This window comes from Pseudopodoces humilis, chromosome 3 (assembly GCF_049639895.1).
Source record: "Pseudopodoces humilis isolate 2021_Gansu_Grassland_sample_001 chromosome 3, ASM4963989v1, whole genome shotgun sequence".
NCBI classification, from domain to species: Eukaryota; Metazoa; Chordata; class Aves; order Passeriformes; family Paridae; genus Pseudopodoces; species Pseudopodoces humilis.
In genome coordinates this window covers 35,167,664-35,188,829 of record NC_142202.1, presented here as the reverse complement: position 1 = coordinate 35,188,829, position 21,166 = coordinate 35,167,664, and positions in this window count along the sequence as shown.

The window sequence follows — 21,166 nt, the reverse complement described above, 5'->3', positions numbered from 1 at the left end:
ACCATATGAAATCTTTGTGGAAATCATTGTAGATGTTATGTAGCCCAACACTTTTGTGATTGGAGAAGCCCTTGGAAATACAATCCAGCAAAGGCTGTTAAAACAAATTTTCTATCCCTGTCTCAGAAATCACAGGCCACTTAGGGAGAAAAATCTTGGTGAAATGTTTATCACAGACACTTGGGTGAAAGAGGGAGAAACCAGGGCTAACTTTCTTAAAGATTTATGAGTGATTTCTAATCTCTCTGTATATTTCTATGAATCATAAAAAGACCCTTCTGACTGGCTTTAACTCATGAGTAATGTTAACCAAATTTAAAATTTCATCAGGAGAAGATAAAATGATAGCGAACTAAAACATCTCATAGAAACAACAGAAAAAATAAAATTAATAATCCATACAACTCTGAGAATTAATCTTTGCATGTCCATCAGGAGAAGAAAAGAAGATAACTGGGAATCTCTGCTGATATATTATTTCTATAGAAAAGTTATAAATCATACTAAATTTAGATGATTGTTAAAATAAATAAACTGGAAAAGCCCATGGATACCCAATGCCAAAATCCACAGTAATTCCAGCTCCCTAGCTGCAAGGTTTTGAATATCGCAGCAAAACACTTGATTTCCTAAAAAAATAGTAGAGAAGTCAAATCAATGAACAACCAATGATGCAGAAAGGATGAAGTGTAAGAAATTTTATATCTGCAACCAGAGGAGGGATAGAGAAGAAAAACTGCCTTATATGACATCCCTCTTTCTACAGGAGGAGAAAAAAACCCCATGAGTAATGACAGCACTCTGTTGCCTCTCATATTAATTATTAGAGCAGGAAACATCACAAGGAAATGCGAAGAGCTAGAAGCAGCAGAGGCATTCTTCAAAAAGCTGGAAATTGAATTGCATTGCAAGTTGGATTTCAACAAAATGAACTCACAGAACCTGAAAAAATACCTTAAGATTGCTACCCAGTAATGCAAAAATTGGAAAATAGATTTAAAGGAAAAAGAACCTCTGGAGGAAGAGAGTGGAAATAAGAAGAGAAAAATCAGCATAATATGCAATAGAAAAAGAAAAGGATGCCAGGTAAAAGAGAGCTTCTACAGTCAGTGTAATTCATGATATTATCATTATAGTGATATACTGAAACCTTGAAATACATGTTCCTTGCAGGTGACTATAAAAGATTTCTAGTCAGCTATCAAAGATGTAGGTATTTTTGATTTGTTTCTAGAGCTAGCGAAGAAAAATGCCAAGGTCTTCAGCACCCTTAAAAATTTATGACCGCTGGACTTCAGTCAGATTCAGCAGCCCTGGGATTTCTTTACTTCTTACTCTTTATTTTTGCTGGGGAAAAGAAATTTCAGGAAGATTATCTGAATAGTACTGTACTAGGTGTTAGTATTCTTCTGTAAGGGTCATATGTTATTTTATGATATAGAATAGATGAGATCATATCTTTAGTCTTAATCAGAGGACGGATTGAATCATATTCTTCTACAACCAAAGTCTGTACTCTCACTGTTGGCATGTCTTTGAAATTGCTCAATTTCCTCTCTCATTTTGACTAAAACCATCTTCCTGGAGGAAAAAAAAAAAAAAAAAATCTAAACATTTTTTTGTTTAACCAAAATCAGTACAAACTCACAAAAAAAAAAAATTCACTCCAGGAAAAACCGACTTTACTGGAAAATCCTTTCAAAGACCTATGATGATATTTGTCAGACAAATAATGGAAAGATATATAAGAGGAAGTGTAAAGAGAGGAGATGGTACTGCTTAAGTTAGCAGTTTGGCCTACCAAGTTTAAGTGTGGAGCCCCTTGTGTTCCCAGCAATGGACAACCCAGTGTCAGTAGCACTGTGACATCTAATGACAACTTCATTAGCATCTCCCTCCTACAACTGAAAGGGAGCTAACCATTTAGAACCTTAAACTCACTAAAAATGTTGTGACTTGACTTTCTATGTTACATAAGAGAAATGAGATTTGGCTCCCAGGCTGGAGAAACCTGCATTGATAATAGTGAGACTGGACAGATGCTGTGATGTCAGTGACAGACTGACAGGTTGGAAGGACACTTATACAGCAAGGACTTCCTGATCCACACTTTCTCTGAAGGAATCTGGTATTTACCAGTGTGAACAGCTGCTTTGCAGTTGGCATGAATTCCTTGTTAGCAATATTGTGATTAATGTATGCTTTTCTGTGAGTATGCATATTTTTTCCTTTGGCTTCATGACCTCTCCCTTCCTCTCTCCAGAAAGGGTTTAATTTCTTCTACAATTAACCTCATTTTGTAGAACAAGTGTGTTTAACTAAAATTCAACTCTTTACTGAGGAGAGATGAATCACAGAATCACAAAATATTCTGAGTTGGAAGGGACCCACCAAGTGAATGGCCTGTGTGGAAGATGCAACTAATCAGGATTTATATATCCTGCTGGTTTTATGGGGAGATGCTTCAAGTCTCAGAGATTTCTTTAGCTCTCCAAATCAAATAAATATCAACAGTACCGCATGTTGTCTTCCAAAGCTAATCCTTAGTGCTTGAAAGCGAGCTAACCATAAAAAGATTCCATGCTTACCCCTCACTTCTTGGGGATGTTTTTTACAGCAAAGAAGAAATGATGTGAAAAAAGTAAATTATGGGATGGAGGCCAGTCCAGGTAACAGCTGAAACAGAAGCAGGAATGTGAGCCATGGTAGTAGCTCTTCTGTCTGCTGGAAGAGATTTTAATTATATGTCTGAAACCCTCTGACTTTGCAGCACAAATAAAAATTTCACCTAGGCATAACATTAACATGGAAATGCCATTAGATGTTGAGTAACAGAGTTTGACCCAGTGCTTTTTACCACTGTTAGAAAGATCACACTCTATTTTGTTTTCACTTAAACCAAATATTTCATCCTTTATTTCAATAGCTATTAGAAAATTCCATTTATTTAGAGGGTGGCAGTGTTTTGGGTTTTTTTTCCAATTTTTGTTTTGCATCTGTTGTCTATGGGTTGTCTATGTGCCATCTCTTTGAAACATTGCAGCAATTTCACTTAGCTTCAAACTCATAGAAAAATCACTTTATAGCCTCTCAATTGCTGTGAAAGCAGTCAAATAAGTGTGTGGTAATTAAGCACTTAAAAATAGAGCCTTGTTTGCTTATAGGTCTTCTGGCTTTTAGGTTTGAAGAAGTACTAAGTCAAAAGTATGTGAATTACAAGTTTTTAATAAGATTACTTTTCTAACAAAGGGACAAAAACTGTAACAGGTAAATAAAGAACTGGAAAACTGATTTCCAAATGGAGTGTTGCAACATACCTGTAATAAGAGACCCGAGAAAAATTATTTGAAAAACACTTGTGTAACATTTGAGAAATGAATGTAGCATCTGATTCTAAGTGCTGATTTTCTCTGACTCCTTGCAGCCATGATGGAAAGACAACATGAGAAGTCATCATCAAGGTTTTCCTAAAAGGAAAGAACAGGTATATTTGCCATGTGGAAACAACAATAGCAGACTGAAATCATTCAGTTAGCTGTCAGTTCATATCAGCTGAAGGATTTTATACACTTGATTTTTTTATTTTTCTGCTTAGCTAGTCCTCTTCTACGTTAACATACTTAGCATTCTTAAACAATATTGTAATAAAATTATTATTATCATTATTATTAATAATAATGATAATAATAATACTAATAAGAATAATGTGATATTTACCACAATAGTGAAGTTTACTTGTAAAGGATGGCTAAGCATGTGCTAAGTCCTCTGCTGCAGTCACCTACCACTGTCAGATCATGCTGGCTAGACCAGGCCATGTTATTCAATGCTCTTTTACAGTCACAGTGTATTTTCCATGACTTCAGGTACCTGAATCAGTTCTCACAGCTTATGCCTGAGGCTGTGGACTTCAGCTCTCGCTAGCAATTGTGCCAGTGCTCAGCTGTCTAGGTAGCTGAACAAAACTGAGGTCAACACCATGCCACAATAAAGGCACTCCAGATCATAGAATCACAGAATATCCTGAGTTAGAAGAGACCCACAAGAATCACCAAAGTCCACCTCCTGAACAGGACCACCCTAAGAATCAGACCATGTGCCTGAGGACTTTCTCCAAATACTTCTTGAGCTCTGTCAGGCTTGGTGATGTGGCCACTTTTCTGGGGAGCCTGTTCCAGTGCCCAATCACCCTATTTTCCAAATATCCAACTTAAACCTCCCCTGAGGCAGCTTCAGGACATTCCCTCAGGTTTTCTCACTGGTCATCAGAGAGGGGAGACAAGTGTCTGTCCCTCCTCTTCCCACGAAGAGGAATTTGTTGACTGGAATGTTTCCCCTCAGTCTCTTCTTCTCCAGGCTGAACAAGGCAAGTGATCCCAGCCTCTCCTCATAAGGCTTCCCCTCAAGGCCCTTCACCATTCTCATGGCCCTCCCTTTGTACACTCTCTAAGAGCTTTATGTCTTATATTGTGGAGCCCAAAAATGCAGTACTCGAGGTGAGGCTGCCCCAGCTCAGAGCAGAACAGGACAATCCCCTCCCTTGCCCGGCTGGCCATGCTGTGCCTGATGCCCCCTCGGACACACCTGGCTGTCCTGGCTTCCAGGGCACTGCTGGCACATACAGATGCGTGGAGAAAAACAATGTGTTTAACAGAAGACTTCACAAAATATATATCTACTATAAGTAGATGGATTGTACACTTGTCTGACATGACCTTGCTGAGGCATTGCATTTGGCTCTCTCCATGTACACCTCTGTGCTTGACACCCACTACATTGGACAAACAGAATTTGTAACCAAAATCCAGGATCTGACTGGAGAACTGCAACATCAGGTGATCCACCAGCCGGTCTTGCCTGAGTTGCAAGAAAAACCCTGCCTGGGAGGAGAAATGTCTGCAAGAACTAGTGTAGGTAGAGAGACATTAACACCTTGGTGCTGTGCTATCAGGTGTCTGCCATGTTAGGTTGTGCTTCTTTGCTTCTTTTTATCTCCTTGATTTTCTTTCCCTTGTTTCTTAAAGCACAGGTGGCATGCAGGAAAGTGCTGGTAGGAAAGTGCTTAGTGTATGTGAGGCATTAGTGTGCTCTCTATTGCCTCAAATGGAGATGAAGCAAACCCTTTTATCTGCATATTCCTTTAGTCTTATCTGGCATGTATCCAGGAGCTGTACTAAAGCTTCCTGGTTCTTTGCTTTGCTTTGCTACATCCATACCCCATATGTCAATGTCCCCTTCTCTCACCTTGATTACTGCTCCTCACACTTTGCCTTTTTCTTCTATGTCCTTCCTCTACCTACAAAACCCCCAAATTATTCTCAGCCAAAATGGTGACACTGTGGGGATTAAATATTACATTTAAAGGAAGTGCCCTTTTCACTGTTTCAATAGTTACAGAAGGGGGGAAAAAATTGTTCTGAGCTTTTAATTGATGAATGATTGGTAGACCAGCCAAGTCACAAAACACAAATATTTCCAGCAGAGAAAGATATTTTGGTTACTGCAAAATTCTAGCTACTTCGCATCATCCCTTATGTTGATCAATGAGTGTCTTCCTTTTAGAAAAAAAGCACCAAAAATGCTTGATGCATGGATTTCATGGCAATGCAGTTCACTTGGCACTATCCACAGAGCCCATTACTCTCCTTCACCCTGCTTCAAGACCTGAAAACACCATTCTGGCAAATGAGATCACTATATAATTTCTCATCTGGACCAGTATCCAATGTTTCCACTGATAAGAGGACACACCTAACGAGTTTCAGTCTCTAAAGCAAGGACTGTACACTGGAGTGTCCCTGCAGTAAGTCCTTCCAGCAGCACTGCCTTGAGAACAAAATGCTATATGCACCCTAAGGGAGCAATGATGAAGGAAGAAGGGAATGAAGAAAAGAGAGATGAAAAAAAAGAGAGAAAGACAAAACCACAGTAGAGTTGGCACAGATACAGCTGAGGAAGATAATGAAAGGTTAAAGACACTCTCTAGATAGCACGGTGGATAATGTGACAGAGTGCTTTAAAACAGCTTATATAAACCTCTTCTGTTTTATTTGAGTTTAAGGTTTTAACTGGCAAATGATCATCTCTGTTTAATAATACCTTTTACTGGTCACAGTTGTGTGTTTAATCCTTCTCTTTTCTACTGTTCACAGAATTTAATTTGGCATCCTCATTGTTATTTATTAAAAATTCATTGAAAATGTCTTTGCATTCATGGGTTCCAGTCTTGAGTGATTCATTAAAATGGCTGCCTTCACTAATTCATTAAACAATTCATTAAAATGCCTGCATTCACTGAACATTCAGATGCTTTATTTTAATCTCCAAACACGCAGAATTCAAAAATCTCCCAACAGAGTACACTAAAATCTCCACATGAAGCATGATAAAAGTTTCATAACATTGTACCCCACCTCTTAATGCATGCTAATCACAAATCTTATATAGAATATTTTGCATATTGTTTACAGGTGGTCAGTGTGGAATACATCCCTTATTGTATTCTTACCATTAAGTGTAGTATCTCAGAGTAAACTCTTCCCTCTTTAGGGATGCCTCCCTGTCCAACCACCTAGGAGCCAGTCTGGCAGTCACTCTTGCACCAGCTGAGCTGGGTCTGAAGCTCTTTCACAGCTACACACTCCACACCCACACAGTCAGACCAGGTTTCCTTACAGGCTTGACCCCAGGCTTCTCATAGCAGAGCCTCCAGATGTCCAGATCCTTACATTAATTTAATCATAGTGCAATAACTATATATCTAAATAACAAAGTAACAGCAGATCTCTGAGGAGGAACCCCTATCAAAGAAGACCTGTGCTTTTACAGTCTAAGCATGGAAAAGTCTGGGAGCCATCAGCTCCTGCTGTGTCTCTCAGTGTCCAGTCACCTGGCTGTGCCACAGGTACCTGAGCCCTTTGTTCTTTAAAGGGTTGGCAGTTCCTGCCCTCTTTCTTTGGGCTTGGGCTGGGGCTCCTGCCCCCCCCCCCCCCCCCCAGAGCTCAACCTGCAGCTTGCACACTGAACTACCTTCACTGAATGTATTCCTTGACAACTGGGCTACCAGTCCAGCATCTGCACACTTCCATCCTTAATTTCACAAAAGTAGAACCAGTACCAGCAAAGACTTGCTGTAAGAGCCTGGGTTCTGTTAACAAACTCTTCCTTTCCACCTCATATGTCCTCACTTCCTACAGTCTGAAGTTACTGCATCACCAAAAGCTTGTTTACATTGAAAACTTGTTTATATTGAAAGAAAGTTGCTCACCAGGGGTTTTTACATGCTGCCTCTAAAGGGCCAGTAGAGCAGATGTGCTAAGACATGAAACATGCTCTGTTTGGCCTCTGAATTGCTTTGTCTTCAGATCAGCCTCCTAAGACATGTAGTATGCAAAATGCCAGATATAAATTCAAGATGGGAACAGCACAATTGCAGAGCAAGAGGCCTTTAAAGGCTTGACTGGATAAGGGAGGGCTGATTTCAAAATGTCCCAGAGCTGTGTGGATGCAAATGACTTCAAATGACAGAATGTTAGCTCTGGGACAACATAGCATGCACCATGCATGTAACTCAAAGGTTTGGAAAAATATTTCCAAATATGGACCATATTTCAATTATAAACATGTGCTAAGAATGGAGATGTCTTCTCCAGATGAGTGCCTGTATAATTTACAGTTGCTGTCTCAGTGAGATTCCCCTGTAATATCTTTTAAAAATATTAGCTTTTGCAAACGTAAGGATTGAAAACCATCTGGTCAACTCTAAATTTCTTTGCTTAGCAGTGACAGTAATGGAACACATCATCTGAAGGTCAGTGCCTCTTGTAGTAAGAAATAAGTAAGAAATAAGTAAGACAGGTTAGAGGTGTGAAAACTTGACTTTCAATGTCCATTTCTTCTTTTGTCTTCATTTGTTATCTACCAGGAGATGCTATGAAAACTTCAAAAAAGTCTAGCCCTACAGTATGATGACCAAAATATTTGGGCTAGAAGGTTTGATTTGAAGCAATATAAAAAGGTAGATTCACAGGAGTAACAAATAGACAGGATTAGAAAAGTCTATGTTCTGAAAAATGTCCAGAGTTTGCATGGGTCTGTGGTGTGTGAAGAAACATCTGATTGCATTTCATTCCTTAGAAGTGAAATAAGAACAGTTCTGCATTTTGGAGGAAAGAATCTTCCAAGTTATCAAATAGACATAAGTCACAGAAATAATGAATATCCTTTGATTCAGACCACAAGAGCACCTATCAAAGTGTAGAAAACCAAGTTTGCTTAGTTACTGTGGTTTTTTTGGCAAAAATATGTAAAATTTAATGTTTGGTTTGCATATTTATATATTATGACTTTGCATGACAACTACAGAAATCATGAGTTTAAATGGTTAATGGTCATTATTCTCATGCATCACTGAACAATATGTACAGTGATCTATAATTATTTTTCATAAATATGAAGTGTATAACTGTTTAACAAATCTTTCAGGGTACTATTCCTGGTGTGTGCTTCCACAGAGAATAAAATTCTTCCCAGCTGTAGTCTTAAAAACCCATCAGCCTCTCAGTGTCATTTTCTGACTTCTCCAAGCTTCTCCAAGTGAAGCAGCATCCTTTCTGGGAAGCCTGGTGACAAATTAATCCCACTAGGTAGAATTGAGCAATGTTTTTGAATAGTCAGTTCATCAGAAATGTGATTTGGAGAATACTGAAATGATTTGTGACAAATCAAGCCATAATTTCAGAAAAAAAAAAAAAAAAAGAAAAAAAAAAGAAACTAAAAGAGGAGGGAGAGATGAAAGAAGAGCTAGAAAAGTTGAAAAGTAAACCGCAAATTTTAGTTCTGAGACTGATCAATATTATTTTCTTTAGGAAAAAAAAGAGTATAAAAGAAACATCACAAGCAAGAACTAAAGAAACCTAAATGATGCAGTTCAGCCTAATGCAATTTCTTGTTGGTGCTCAGTCAACAAACAGAAAATTCAGACATTCCTGTAGTCCTGCTCCCAAGGGCCTGGAAGCAGAGTCTTGAGGTAGCCTGTTCCCTTGCACAGCTAGTCTGTCCCATGTGCTGGGTAAAAATAGTAGAACTGTAGTAACATCTTCAAACGCCACCTCTTTTTAGCTTCACCTCAGTTGCCCCAGGATTACACCTATGACTTTTGTTTTGCAGAAGAACAAACAGCAGTGCTCCCACTCTGCTCTTTCCCAAAAGCTGTTCCAGAGGTTGTCAAAACCAGTGTCTTCAGGGTCAGAGGGCTGATCTAAGCAGTGCTCTATGGACCTGGACCTATGGAAAATTACACACCAGACACTGTATTCCAGAAACTGGAAAGATATTGTGTTTCAGATCAAAAAGTGGATGCTGCTCTACGCCACAAAACAACAGAAACAACTCATTGTGCAAACTTGGCAAGTGAGTAGTTATTTTGGTAAATATGTGATTTTGAAGATTTCTCTACATAGTTAACTGCTGTCTGTTCAGCAGTCAGTGTGTCAAGTATGTGCTTGCATAATTGCCTGTAGAAACTACTTTTAACATTTTTATGGCTGCTCCCTTTGGTGTTTTGAAGCATGCAAATAGACTCGTTCATCCAACCCTCTTCTGTGACAGATTTGGCAGAAACTAGTTCTCACTTCCCCCATCTTTTTATGGGCAGTATCTTCTTTACGCTAAAAATAAAGTCACATTTATAATGTACTTTCATTTTCATAAGGTGGCCTATTTGCAGCATGAATAATTCTCTGTTCTGCAGATTGGCAGCATTTTATGGTTTCACGTTCAGGTCCCAACTGCTCATGTTGAATGTAATGGTGTGGGATGTCCTGGGTTCAGACTCCTCTCTCTCTGCAATTTGTCTATTTATTTCAACAAACCATTGCATATATTGTACTTGGCAGTACTATGAGTAATGTTCTGGCCATTAAATTATCTTCTGATGACATTTTGCAAATCTACCAAAATTTATGCCCACCAGAAGGCTGATATAAAAAAATATCTCGCTGATGACCACATGCTATTAAGGGTTTCTGCTGTTGCAGGTTATCTACTGCAGGTTATTGTTTATTCTGTGTCTGCCTGGAAGCTTATTTGTGAAAAACAGCCCACTCAGTTTTTTTTATATAAAGCTCAGGTTTACTTTAGAAAATAGTTGATTTCAGAACTAAACAGAGCTAATGAAAGTTAAAAAGTCCCCTAATAAATTACATTTTTACCAACATTTCAGATCTTGAATTTGAATGTGAGGTTGCTTGTGTATAGCGATATATTGCATACTAATTTCCTCCAGATATGCCCTTAGAGGGATAATAAATCTAGTTTTTCAATCCATCCAGAACTTTACTTTAAGTGCCTGCAATTTTTCATCTTGATGGCAGTGGGTATAATCTAAAGCCCAGTGAAGTTAACAGGAGTCCTTTCATCAAGTCTTTGGATTATGGGCCAAGGATTCATCTCGCTATTTTTTTTTTACGGCAAGCTATTCATGTGACAGCTAAGCAAGTACACCACAAGCATTTTGGAGAAGTTCCTGACTGAAAACCAGATTGCTGTTATGACAGCATAATGGTTAGTTTTTGTATAAGGAGGACAATACAATATATAGAGTGTGCCTTTGGAGTGAACTCAAAGTGGCATTTCTGTAGACACAAATTTCTCCACAACCTCCTGAGATTTTTGTGAGTGTTTGAAATGGATGTCAAGCAGTAGATGAGAAAGCACACCTCTAGCTGCCCACCTTGCAGTCTCACAGGCTTTTTCTGCTGCGAAAATTGTTGGTCTTTATAAAGGATATCTTCATTGGATATACAGAAGATATGCTGAAAGGACAGGGAATAGTTATTGAAAATTTTCTTTAGAAAAATCTTCCTAGCATGTTACTGAAATGTAGTGGTTCCCATAACCAGTTTTTTGGATGCTGTATAAAAGGGTTGGCTTTAATATGGTTGTCATTTGACAGAAATTCTTTGTTTGTTAGTTGTCAGCTTCCCTGGGCAAAGAGTGTATGGTATTTCACAGACTTCCAAAGAGAAATGCTGGATGAACAGTGTCAAACTGAGACAGTACAGTCACATAAAAACTGTGGCAGAACTCCACAGAAAAAAAAAAATTTAAAAAAATCACTAATTCACCTAGTCCAAGTTCTTATCCCTCTCTGTAGGGACTATTGGACATCATGCAATCTTATTTTAAGTGCCTAAAGCAGCAGATTTAAACAGCTTCTGCGGCTTCACAATGTTCCTTCATTTATCAGTTTAATTTAATCCTGTTGTGTCTAGTTAATTCTTGCTGTAACATCCAGCATCTTCTTGCTTCCCTGGCTACCTCTTTGTTCCAGCACATGCATTTTCCAGGTTTTGATCTGCAGCTGATATTTATTTAGCAAGGAAAACAACTTTGAGAATATGACCCTTTAGACTATCCACACTCTTGCTCTCTTAACAGCTGGATTTTATCACTTGCTCCCATATTCTTTCCCTCTCTCTGCCTTTGCCCTTGTCCTTTCTCTGCCTTTTCAAATTGCCCATGGCTGGTGTTATATTAGGCAAGTGAAAGCAGCTCTCCATGATTTGATGCCTTCAAATCAGGATCTGTCTAAAATCAAGTGCTATCCAGGTAGCGTCAAACTTTACATTTGATGCAGAAATTTCTGTGTCGTTTTAGGAGAAAAGGCAGAATAATTATAGTTCCTTGTCAAACAGCAACCCTTAGTACAAATATTAGAATTATCAAGTGAGTACAGTAACTTGTGTTCTAGAAAGGCCTTCAAGCACTAGATACTGTTACTACTCATGCTGTCCTGAAACAAAGAGCCCCATTGCTTTTTCAAACTTCACACTGAGCTTTATTCCCTCCACCAGAGTTCAGACTTTGTCATGTTACCATTTTCATTGTCCAAATTTATTTGTCATAAGCAATCAGGAGATAGAAGAGACATTAGCTAGGTTTGAAAATATTTTTCTTTGACATTGTAACCACTAGAAGTTTCAGACCGAGTTTTCAAAAAGGGCTGGTCACATCTCAGCTTGCCTTGCTTCCTAGCTGCCATCAGAAGGTTTTTGTGCCAGCTGGCTTTGAGACTTGTTATATCATAACTTAGCATGAGCACATTTATTTTTCCACTGAGACATGTTGATGCTTTAAAGCTTTGTGAGGATAACAGCAACCACCTCTGTTTCCCTGCCAGAGAACCTTTGCCCAGCAGGTGCCCAGACCCTGAGACTTACAGGATGGCTAGAGACTAATTCAGAAACTTTCTACATGTCAGGGAAGAGTAGCACTGGGTGAGTTAGCCATTTCAGTCAGATACAGTTTAGAGGGGTCTTTTCATGACTGACTTATGTGACTTTTCTTGCCTGAAGAAAATGGATTCCACATTCTTTTGTCACCTCCAAACACTTTAATTCCTTTCATCTCAAAGTATATTGGGATACGTAGAGCACTTTACATATAATGATTTGTCTATAATTACATTTTACCCTGTGGTTTTACTGATTTGGTTTTCTGTCTGGCATCCTGCAGCACTTTTGGCTGCTGCTTTCCTTGACCTAACACTCACTGTTGCCCTTTTATTATAAGGACCGTTGGGTTTCACTGACTTCTAGGATATTTTACAGTAACTTAGTTTTGCTATCATCATGTCATCTGTATTTTGGGGAATTCCTCCTTTTACTGACTGCATGTTTTGTTAAAGCTTTTGTATTTCTTTAGCCTTTTGAAGTTCTTTCTGCACATTACTTCCTGTTGCCTCTCTAGTTTACTGCTGCAGGAATTGTAACATCATTGTGATCACTGAGGATTTATGTTTTATGTCTGTTTTCTTTTCCTCTTTTCTATTAATTTTGGGGAGAAAGAGTTAAATATTCATTTCTGTATTGCCTTTGGCAAGGGCCACACCTTTTCAACGTCGATTCTGCAGATGACTTTTTGCATATGACATATCCAATCATCCTCTTCATGAACTGAGCCTTTATCTTTGGAATGACAGAAGAGGAGCCACCATGCCAGTCTGCTAATTAAGGAAGGGCAAGAGTCTATAATAGCTGGCTTATGTACCATGTTGTGCTTCATCTTATTGTGCTCTGGGGATATTCTTTATTCACACAGAGTAAGGGAATCAATAAGGACTCTACCTTTTAAAATATATACTGTACAAGAAAACATTTTGTGTAGTTGTAGGTAGATTAAAAAGCAGCATGATACAAATGGAGCAAAGGAGATTCTATAGGAACTAATGTGATTTTGCAGCTACTTAACTAATCATATGAAATAAAAATATGTCATGCACAGTTTAGGTATTTTGCCAAGTTTCCAGCCTGTACAACATGTTTGAATCCAAGGAGTACGACACAGGATAAGGTGAGATTTTCTAGAATGCCAGGGCCTTTTCGTGGTAGCAGATAGTGTTTTTGTTTAGACCTTGTGACAGCTTGTTCCTAGACACAGTTTTCTGAGATATTCCATGTGCCCTGTGCTGAGTAGCAACTGAGAGGCGATGAGGTGCTCATTTCTAGGGTAAGCTGCAGAATTCTAGCACAGCACTGTCTCCCCTTGCTCCTTCTTTAGGTTTTCCTCAAGCTTTTACCACTCCTGTTTATTTAGAGAAGCACTCTTGCTCTCCAACTGACTTGGAAAAAAGAAACGCGCAGAGAGGAATGTGATTACAATAAGTATAGCTCATCGGGATTGATGGGGTGAGAATTGGCCACCCAGTAAAAAGGCCGCTACCTTTTCTTAGTTATACAATATCCTATGATAATAAGCAGTGTTTCCTGAGTATCTCAAGGGTCTGAAGTATCCTGCCTTTTAGAGTTTTTTTTTCATTTGTTTTCCAATTTTTCTTTCTTTCACCTCTGAGCAAAAAAATAAGTTAGAAAGATCTTTGCTTTTCATGGGGGTTGGAACTGGGACATATTAGCATGCTTTTTACCCACTCCCAGCATTTCTTTCATTCTTTCCACAAGTCCAGCACTTTCTTTGCTTTTCAGAATCATTCAAACTAAAGCTACTTGATGGTAGATGTTTTCATACTTAAGGGCTTAAAAATAGAAGCTACTTTAATGAATCCAATATGCTCAGAGAGCAAGCATTATATTTTCTGATGCCCTTAAGGGAAGTTTACTAACTCTAGGTTAGAATACCACTTGTAAACAACCACACCCTTGCCTTAGCACAGAGTAGTTCACTTTCTGGTCAAAAAATCTTCATGTAGTTGTGAAGGAATTTCTATTAACTTTCAAAGCCCCTTTTGAAAGACTGTACCATGCCAGTTTATGCCCATGTCCTATTCATGTTAAAAAGTCAGTCACATGAGTCACAACAACCACGTCACCAGGTATAAAGAACTGCCTCATAGGGTGTTGTGTCTGACATCTGTCTGAGACTGAAAAAGAAAGGTGACCCATACTGCTGAGGAAAGGAAACATGAGAAGGAGCCCAATGGGAGCTGTGTTTGCTGAATTAGGGGCTTTGGAAGTAAGGTGCTGCTGGACATCACCATATGTTTGAGAGTCAGAGCTCATAACAAGTAAGTGTAATTTAAACATTTAAGAGCTGATGTTAAACTAAATCCAGCTGTGTGTTGAAGTCAATTTGAAATTAAGATCTACAGATTTTCAGTTCCAAAAGTTCCAAAAGGGAAGCTGAAGTAGTAAAAACATTGAACTGAGATGGAAACTTCTTTAAGACCTACTGTTCAAAATGAAAACTTCTGCTTGATGCTGGATATACAGAAATGATTACTGTTTTTTCAGTCTAACAGCAAAGTGAGGTTGGATAAATACTTTTCAGTGTTATCTGGGATATTTTCAAAGCATAGCAAACAGTATATTTGCCTAAAGTAAAAATATATCCTTTCCAGCAGATTACACTGAAAATCAGTTGTTTATTGCTCTCCTAAGATTTGTGTCCCTGGCCCAATTACCCTGCTCAGAGAAGTGTTGACAGCAATAGTCTCTGGTACAAACGCTGAAGAAGTTAATAGCACAAAGTCAGCTTTTGTGTGCAATTACCCTGATGCAGAAGACCCAAGATATGTCACTATCATTTTCATATTTCCTCAAAAAGATAGCTTAAAAATAAGAAAACTAATAAAAGGGTTTCTTTAGAAAAATAATTTAACAAACTCCTGTATAAATCAGGGTATGTACAAGCAGGATACTTGTATAGTATCCTATAGAGGTTGAAGCCTTCATGGAAATGTTCCTGTACATATAGGAGCCCCAAAATGTCTTGTGAACATATGCTATGTTTATAGGCTTATCCAGTGATTTAACACTCAGCTAGACTGGAACTTACTGGGAAGACAGTTAGTTGTCTATGTCATAATCAAAATAAACAAAACCAGTAGCTGGAATTGAATAGACAATTACAAAGCTAAGCTTATGTAATGTCCTATCCAATATCGTTATAGACATATCGTCCCAGTCACTTCTGCAATATGTAAACCTGAGTAGGTAAAAAAACTCTCCTTTTTTTCAAAATTTGGAAAAAAAAATTCCTGTTTATGGTAAATTGACCCTATTACTGTGAAAAGCAAAAGTTAATAACAATATGAAAATGAAACAACCATTCCATTTATATGTATAAAAACAAAACTGTCATAAAAAATATTCCTGAATATATTTATCCCAATTAAATTTTGATTATATGCTACATTCAGTATGCATTACATTTTGAATTTGAAAGAGTATTTATATCATAAATCAAAATATAACACTAGAATCTTTCATTCAGATATAGGATGCTGCTAATCAATCAATCCGATCCTGGCCTACCTAAATGTTGTAAGTTTATTCAATAAAATGTGCTCACCCATAGAAATACTGGCAAAGAGGCTTTCTATTTAAAATATCTTTGGTTTTTAATTTTTCATCTCTATATGTGCCTTAGATTACCGAAACTTTATACATAGTCAGCTGCAGAGTATCAGACAGTAATTTCTTTGTGTGGTGGGCAGTTTTCTTGTAATTGTAAAAATCCAGTGATGACACCCCCCATACCTCACCCAGAGTTATATGATGCTGGACTTCAGGCCTGTGAAGAAGGAATAGGTGACCAGCTCTTTATCTGCATCAATATAACCTCAGACCAAGTATCTCCATGATCATGGGCACCACTGTTCTTTAAAAAAAATATTAGATTTGTGATAAAATATTTAGAGCCCAGAGACAGTTCCCCTGATGCACTTTTCTAAGTGTGTATGAAGACCACACCTAGCCAAAGGTTGCATCCAGATGATCATGCTTAATAGACAGCCGATAATCAACATATTTTCTCTGAATATGTCAAATCTTCTGAGTTCCCAGTGGCACTGAATTCTTAAAAAATTATCTTAAAAAGGCATTTTGTTTTGTTGGTTTTATATATGCTGCCTAAATTTTTTGTTGCATAACCTCAGTGCTCAGAAAAAATTCTAAATTATTCCTGTTTCCTTTCCTATCACCCTACCATGTATAATTTGCAATTACTATCTTTGTCAAGAATTTCTTTCTTGTGGGAAAAGCTATCCCATAGTCAGCAATACAATTGTAAGAGTTTACCTTTCTAGTTTTACTGTCTTACACAACTGCAATCAGTAAACAAGATATGAGTCCATGACAGTGTTTTACAGGAATATTGATGCTTTCTCTTTAATTTTTCCATGTATTTTCTACAACTTCAGATACAGCTTTCCTTATACCTTCTCTTTTAATTTAATGTTTTTCCTGCTTTTAATTAAATTATATTTCAAAATTAATATATTGGTCTCTCTCACCAGGGCGCAGCCTGTTGTTGGAGTTGCTGGCTAGGAGTGATTGTAGACCCAGTATGTGACACTGGGAATAAAATAAAATATGTGGAGAAGGGAGTGGTTTGTAATCCTATCAGAGGTAAAATACAGCTGGAACACACCAAGCAACAAGTGTTAGGCAAAAAGAAGTAACCAGGAAGTGGCTTTAGTTATGACAAACTTAATGTTTTTACTGCCTTATAGCAGTAAGACAAGACAATTGAAACACTGAACTCTGATGTGCTTCATAAATTCTTTAAATTAGGATGACACATGTTCAAAGAGTCAACCAAGGATGAACATTTGAAGAGGTATTGATGGATCTGAGGTGGAGTTTTTTCTTACACTGCTAGAGGTCCCTGAAATAAAAGGTCAGATCATGGCTATGACCATGGTCAAACTACAAAAAGCATTTGTGGGAACTAAGGATTGTTCATTTCTTACAAAACAACCCATAGATACTGACAAAAGGCAAATCACTATCCAGAGTGATTCTTATGGAGCACAGATGATGATCTTGCACATAAGTTCCAATATATCAGTGAAAGAACCAGTAACGGGAAGCTGGCACCCTCAAAAGGCAGCACATGAACATCCTGTAGCAAGCAACACCCATCACTGTAATTGATAGTTTTTGGAAGAAGATAGAAGTGTAGTAGATTTTATCATGTTGCCAAGGGTTGCAAGTACCAGCAGAATATGAATAGATACCAAGGACAAAGAGGATGACTACAGAGCCATTAGCTCAGAGCTGTTCCTCATTGCAGTAATGGCCAAGGTAGCAGCAGAAGATGAATGAACTGTCAGCCAGAAAACAAATGGGACACTTTTTAATTTTAAGTTGGACACAGGTGCTCCAGCCAAGGTGGTACCTGGAACAGTGATATTAGCTCTGAAAAAAAAATGAAAAAATTCTAGGCAGCCCAAAGGCAAAATAAAAGTGGGTAAAGCTTGGGATTATGCCACTAAATGGATATCTCCTGAGAGTGCTGGAGTATTAAATACTGAGAATGATTGGAAAGGTACATGGACCACAATAGTACCTAAAAGATACATATATTTAAATTCATGACCTCCTGTGTTCTCAAAGGGGAGGGTGCAAATATTCGGACAGTAAAAGATGTCTTTGCGGGGGGTGATGGACTAGATGATCTTGAAAGGTAACTTCTGATCCACTCCATGGTTCTATGATTCTAAGACTGTATGTCAAAAGACCAATGCAACTGCATTCTATCCATCTTCCAGAAATGGGAAAGACAGAGCTAGGTTGCAAAAGTCTCATCATTCCATAACCTTGGTGAAAGTTTCTGTCACCCCAAGTAATATACTCAAAGATCTAAATGCACACACTTCTTGGAGTCTCCAGAGGCCAAAGACAAAAAAAAAAAAAAAGAAAAAAAAAAAGGGAAATAAAGGATGACTGTCTACAAAAGAAGATATTGAGGGGAAAATGTATTAAACATTTCTTCCACAACTGGATTCTAAAAGTGTGCTCATGTGGAGAAGATGATTGTAGCATGGTGAATTCATCACCAAAATAAAGCAGTACTAACAAAATTTGATAGACTGTACAAAATTTGCTAGATTATCAACATGGTGGCAGAATTGGGTTAATTTCTCCTCTACTTGTCTACATTAATATGTAGGAAGGGACTGTTATCATCACACTGGGAAACTGGAGACACAGCTACTGCTGCCTATTTGTCGCTCTATTAGGAACGGCTGGGATTGAGCAACACAGACTCTGTAGGGAGTCGATTAGGAGAATGTCTCGTAGTTTATTACTTCAGGTCTATTTTATAGACTGATACGTGGAAAGTACAGAAAGGAAACTCCTATTGGTTAGCAAACCACTACATTACCATCATTGGTCAGTGGGGCACACACCCCCCGACCTTCTCCTGCAAAGAAAACAAGAGACAGACAACAACACCTGCAAGGCTGTTTTCTGTCTTTGAGGATTGTTTTGAATCCTCCTTATGAATTCCCAGGCCAGCTTCTCAGGCAAGACTGAGAAGCTATATGGCCTGCAGTTTCACAAGCTCTCTGTTTCAGAGTTAGCATCCACACCTATTCATTCATAAAACATTTGGTCAAACAGGAAAAACATTTGATTAGTTAGTAAACAGGTGTGTGCTGCATTTATGAAGATCAATATTTTTGAATGCTCAACAACCAGTATTTGTCCAAGACTGACCCTTATGCTGTGCATGGGAGGAAGGCTGCAGAGTGTAGCTTAAAGGAAGCAGGAGAGAGGCAAGGGATGCTGTCAGAGTGGTGTTTACAAAAGACTCATACATGTTTACATTAATTAAATAATCAGCAATAAGAGTGAGCAGACTCTGGGCAAATATAAATCTCTTGAAGATGAAGCCAATAGAGAAAAATATATGCATAAAGATCTTACACATGCAAAGTTTGTATCTGTTATTTTTTTAAAGAAAAAGATATATGCTTCAGATTCATAAATATACCTAAATACACTTGTTTAAATATGATGCTATAACAAGACTATATGAGCATGGTGATGATAACACCAAAGTTGTGTGTTTAATCCCTGTGTGGGCTATTCACTTAGAAAATGGACTTGATGATCCTTGTGGGTCCCTTTCAGATCACAATATTCTGTGATTCTGAGTGTAATATATGTTTATCTAAATAACATTTATGATTTTTATATTGCTAAATATTTATCTATATCTATCTCTATCTATATACCTATATATATACTTGGGATTCAGCAGTAGATCTCTTGGAAGAGATTTATGAAAGAACAAATGACTAAAGAAAGAACAGGTTTTGGAAAAGAAAGGGAGAGCAGTAAGATGTAAAAACTCAATTAATATGTTCTCTGAAAACTTAAAACCAGGCTTCCCAATTTTTTGAACTAGATTCCAAGCCAGCATTCTCAGAGGTTTCCTGTTGTTGCAGCAGTAAGAAAAGGAGACAAAAATATACCATATCTAAAAAGGCAAGTGATTTAGGAAAAATGGTGATTCTCCAAACCTGCCAACAACATAAAGTAACAGACATATATTAAGGCATTAACTGATCTAAATTGCTGTTTAAATTGTAATAATACCCACTTGCAAGTACTTCATGTTTACTTTATACACTGTAGAATTATAATTATACTTCATGCTTTCTGGCTGGATCTAGAGGTAAAGGAGCATCAGGCCTTGTTTCTAGTATTTACATAAATATGGTTTCTGTCCTGAAATTCTCTTCACTGCACATTGCATGTTGAGATCAGATGACTGAAGATGATAATCTGATGAGACCAGGTGATAATGATGAATATATAAAGAAGTTCACAGTCCCCTGTTTTGTCACTTAATGAGACAGTGCTACACATTTCTTGATAGAGACAGAAAAATAAATCATGTTGACAGACAATTATTTCCCTACTTTTTTCCTTTGGCAGCTGTGCCTATTAAGGCACTGCTAATATGTAGGATTATAATTCAAGTTTGCAGATGAATTCATTACCAACCATTTAATCTTCAGAATTAGCTATATGATGATTATCTAACAAATGTTGCATAGTATAAATTGATGGACTTTAAAAAAATTATTTGGTTATTTATTTATTTTGTTCACCAGACTAACTGCTTCATAAAAGCACAACCTGGATAAAAAGGTAGAAATTTAGGCTAAAGTTATGAAAGACAAAAAATAATTTAGATGTATAATTCCAAGTGTGAAGATAACTAGATTTGTATAACTGACTGTATTGAAACTCACACTCTGGAGCACATAAAGGGTCAGTGTTCAATATGCAAATATACATTATAATATATCTGGGTTAGTATGAAATTATGGAAAAGGAGTCAGAAAAATTATATTAAATATAAGTATTTTTTCTACTTATCAACAAAAGATGTGTGTCATCCTAAGAGTGGGATATTTAAATAAATTTAAAATTTCTCTATACATATTTTAGGAATTATAATAAATAAATTATATGCAAATATATTAAAAGTACCAGCAGCCACTGAGGATATGCAGGATTTTTTTTTCTGAAATGGCAGTGACAAATAAAGCAGGCAGACAAAAAAAATAAAGTGCAGCAATAAGCAGAAGCTTTACAGTCAAACAGATTCAGTCAGTGACTGAAAGTATAAAATTGTTTTCTTTACTATAATATGCTTTGTTTCATGTTATTATAATAAAATTACTCTTCACCATTTCCCTAAATCAGAGTACACGTTCATCTCCAGAATCTTTCAAGCAAGTTTGTTCATTACTCTTTTTTAAGCATATATGAGCAGTTTCAAAGTCAAGGAAAATAAAAACTATAAAATTTCTTCACGTGAGATCAAAGTGTGAGCAAGATTTAACTATGGGCATTGTTCCAAACATTTTTTTCATTTTAGAGAAGGAAGATACCTCTTTCTGCCT